Source organism: Sander lucioperca, chromosome 23 (genome assembly GCF_008315115.2).
Source record: "Sander lucioperca isolate FBNREF2018 chromosome 23, SLUC_FBN_1.2, whole genome shotgun sequence".
NCBI lineage: Eukaryota > Metazoa > Chordata > Actinopteri > Perciformes > Percidae > Sander > Sander lucioperca.
Genome location: NC_050195.1, coordinates 8500847 through 8505761, shown reverse-complemented (window position 1 = coordinate 8505761; position 4915 = coordinate 8500847).

The following is a 4915-nucleotide window of genomic DNA, read 5'->3' as shown; positions in this document are numbered from 1 at the left end:
GGTTCGTACCATAGACTGTATATTATTATTATTATTATTATTATTATTATTATTATTATTATTATTATTATTATTAATAATAATAACTAATAATATAGTCTATGGTTCGTACCTAAAGTTTGACCGCAAGCTCATTGTGGATTAAAAACCATGTCTTATCTTTAAGACACAAACAGCACATGACGTAGGACTATTTGCTTCCATGGCATCAGCTAGCCTGAAAGCTTCACACAAGAGAGCTTATTTGCTGTTGTTGTGAAGATGCATTCATCTCATTATTACGAGATCTTTTCTCATACTTACGGGATCCTTTCTCAAAATTACGAGATCAGGATCTCGTAATTACGAGATCTTTTCTCAAAATTATGAGTTATTTTCTCGTAATTACGAGATCTTTTCGTAAAATTACGAGATCAGGACCTCGTAATTACGAGATAAGGTGTCTACATTTTTTTTTTTTCTATGGTGAATGTAATACGCTTCCGTAGTATATCACACACACATGCTCCCTAAAATGATTACCATCAGAATGGACCACTGTCACTGCAGGTGCAGTCATTTCAACACACTTCACATTTTGCTTCATTAATTCAGAAAATGCCATAGAAAGCGGTGCAGAAAAGTTCAGTAATAAGCTCATTACTTGTGACACTAACACTTTAAAAGTACCACATTTAAAACAGTAGTAATAGCCGTGTTTTTGTCCTCCAGTGAAATTTGCTGCTCTGCTTCCAGCTATTCATCGACCACAAACTTTGCTCATGAATTACACATTAAACACTGTAACCTCCATTCATAAGACCTTGTCCTTTTCTCTTTTTTTAGGAAGTTATTATGTAAATTTATTTCCAACATTTCTGACCCGTTTATCATTCAGTGTAAGGGGAACTGCTTTGATTGGTCAAATATTGGCTCTAAACTGTGATGTGCTGTTTACCGTCAGTCTCTGCTGAGCCACTTTGGAGCCCAGCGTGGGTTTTTTTCCACAGATAATGAGGCCTGTGATTACCATCTTAATAGGCTTTAATAAGAAATGAATGATGGCACAAGGCACATTTGCAAACAGTACACAGAGAATGGAGTATCAAGGAATTAAGCACACTTGGGAAGGGAATTATGAACTCATGAAAATTCAATTAGCCCACTTTAGAAATGGATTATGCACAGGAAATAAACTTGATAGCATGATAGGGGGGAAAACAAGAGTGTATCATGGAATCAGATAGCAGTTGCCACTCTGACATTCACTCATACAGTTTCACAATTGCATTGCCTCTCATTTTTCTTCATGGAACCCTACACAATGTCCTATAAGAGTTTAAAGACACGACCCCAACATATAGAAATGTATCACCTTGACAAAGCTTCCATTATTAACTTCTCATAATTAACTATTCAAAGAAGTCTCATTCATTTACTGTAAATGCAACATTTACACAATATTTCATTACATTGTATGCAACTGATGTCATCTTTAGGATGGGGATGAAAGTGGTTGTTGTATGGGCAGGGTATGGTGTGTCATTAAACAACCACATTTAACTGTTTCACAAAAAAAATCAATGTGAATGTGTTGTGATTTCTGACGTGGTCGGATAACACGTCTTACAAATTAGTTCTGATCGAGCATAAACCGAACCCCGGACTTGAATGAATTCTCTGTAAGGTTAATCAGCTATTGATCACCTCACTTGAGTGACACAAATCTAATCTTTCAACATTTACAAAAGTTCAGGGATCAGAGTCAGCTGCCGCACTTTGGTACACTGCTTTAATTTGACTTTATTGGAGAGAAAAAAGAAACGTCAGAAGCTCTGTAAGGCTGTAATCCTCATTGGTAATGAAAACCAAATTAAAAGATGGATAAAAGCTGAGGTTTAAAGTTTGTTTTTAGCCCTTGAAGTGGTGGTGAAGAAAATGTAAAACTGACTGGAGGGTTGTGTCGGAGTAAAGGTCTTCTAACTTCTATCAAAAGGGTTTACCATGTGAGTACGAAATTATTAAGAGATGTGTGTGGACGTATTACACTAGAGAAATGATTATAATCTATTCTGTGTTGTCTGCTGTGTTAGCGGTTCATTCATCCAAAATGTACTTCTTCCTGACTTTCAAGACTAAAATGATCTGTATATGTTGATGTATTTTGTCCAGTCTCTGCAGTTTTAAAGTAGTCTTGTCATGACCAGGGGTCCGTTTCAGGAAGGAGGTTTAACAAACTCTGAGTCTAACCCTGAACTCTGAGTTGATTTACCCTGAGATGGGAAACTCTGAGTTTTAGGTTCCAGAACAGCTGATTTGAGTTGGTTCAATCAACCCAGAGTAGGTTGACTCGGAGCTAAGCGCGTGCACCACCACAATGAAAAGGCAGCATGAATGGAGCCATGATACTACGATTCACCATGGTAACAACCACAAACAAACTGGTCGGCGGAAATACTCATGCGCACATACAGTGAGTTTGAACATGTTAAAAAAGCAACACAGCGGCTGCTGCAAAAGAGAGGGAATTGGTGTGGGAAAAAATTGCTTGACAGTGTATTAATTTCATATTTAAAATCACAGGTAACCTATAATATTACTGGCGAAAACTGGAATGATATTACACCTATTTCATTTATGTGCAATCCTGCTGGCGAAAAAGTAAGATAGCCTACTAATCATTCTGAGCCTGCAGCACCATGATTATTAACAGAAATATAATTTATAATCATTTAATTCTTTTTAATAGCTCTCACTGGTTTGTGTCCAGGGAACACTACAAAAACATTTTTAAAAAAAAACGTTTCAGAGCGAGGCACATTCTTCTGATGGCTCTGCATACAGTGGCTTTACTAATATGATCGCATCACCAATGTTGTAAAGAAAACTACCGTTTGCAAAAAAAATTATGTAACACAAAGAATCTGCTGGGATGTAAAAGCATGTCCACGATGGTGGATGTTAGTGATATGAGGACGGATAAGGTATCTACATATCTAATCGACTGTGAAGAAAATACCTCTCAAATCGGTTATCTGGAAATGAAAATACATCTAGTCGGGACTCAAATCATCCCTCTGTGAAGTAGGCCTAATACAGCTTTTTCATCAACGGGATTGTTGACAAAAGGACATGCAATGTTTGAGAAAAAAACATTTTATAATCTGCCTAACATAAACCAATAAGTTTTTTTTATTCATGCAGATAACAAACTGCGCTAAAATGCGCCTGATACAGACTGAATGAATGAATGAATGAGGAAATGAATGCGCGTTGTGTCAGAGGGAGGAGACAGAGAAATTTGAGGTTTCTTGAAGAAAACCTGCTCCCGACCAGGTTAGGTTCACAGGCTCAGTTACCATAGTAACTGACTCTGAGGTTAAGTTACCTCTCTTTCTGAAACAGAAAACCCAGTTTCCCTCATCTCAGGGTTAACAAACTCAGAGTTTTCACTAAAGCTGCTTTCTGAAACGGGCCCCTGATCTACTTTCAAACGACTCTCCTCAAACTTAAGAAATTAATTTGGTGATTTTGGGGTTATTATTAGCCTGGACGTTTAGCTTTGGACCTTTATTTCAAAAAGTCTGATTTTAAACCAAAACTTGGCACAAGGAATGAAAGAAATGAGCGCAATGGCCTCATACCGTTAAAAATAATTTTTCTTCCAGAACTATTTGCTGTAACATCTTCCAAATTGGGACAAATACTCACCTGGGTATTTATCTTTTCCTTTGGCGACTTAGATGCACCAGACGTGGTCTGAAATCTCAGGGTCAGTGACTTATAGTCTATATCGACAACCTTTTATTTCCGTAATTGTTCAGGTGCCGCTGGAACTTCCACCGGATGTCCCTCTTTACGGCCGAATGTCCATCAGCTTCCGCTTTCTTTGTGTTGGTATATTAAAATCCAGTTGATTTCTGAGGACTCCTCAGATCTCTGCAGGGTAAATCCAGACAGCTAGCTAGACTATCTGTCCAATCTGAGTTTTCTGTTGCACAACTAAAACAACTTTTGAACGTTCACATGTTCCACCAAAACAAGTTCCTTCCCGAGGCTATTTTGCAGAGGTGCTGTTGCTCCATCTGGTGCTTGGTGCCGCCCAAGACGATTGTGATTGGTTTAAAGAAATGCCAATAAACCAGAGCACATTTTTCTCCCATCCCGGAATGCTGTGTGGACTAGCCAGACCTTCCTGTGCGGCGCTGTGGAGGAAGGTCTGGCAATGCAAGACTAGTGACCTTACAACCAAACACTAGCTATTAAAACCTCCTCCACCTCTCGTAGTACAGATTCACAGCTCTCAGGAAGCAGTTTTACCTCACAGGATTGCTATAAAAGTGGAAGGGTAATTTTAAAGAGTCAAATATTCCTTAGAAACATGCTATGATTTCCAGCAACTACACTCACAGTTAATGTTGTCTTATAGTGCAGAACAATCGTTAAGAGCGGAGAGAGATAATTTTGTCCTTGCTGATGTATGTAGAGTCTGACAGGTCAGGAAGAGGATGCTAAAATATGTATGGTTTGGCCTTTGGTCTGAGACCTATGGATAGACCATGAATAATAGAACATTACAATTTGTTTATGTCGGCTTTCTTTTAAAAGAAGCGTCTCCCTGAACATGATATGTTGAACATCAAACCTATCCCAACAACCTCAACCAGCATTGATTCCTGCTTCTCCAGGGTGAATTACTGTAGCCTTGGCCAAATCTTAAAGCCTATTAAAAGTTGCCAATATTTTTAAACAAGTACAGTCTGAAAATTCTTGATAGCCATAACTATTAAAAGTTATTGAGTTCCTAGCTGCTTTAGTATGAACTGAATTGCACTGCTGTAGCTTCATGTCTCCAAGTACAGCTGAGGGGAAATGGATGTTAATGGCTGACTGCAGTCGCGTAAGTCGTCATCAATCACCCTACTATTTGGCCTGA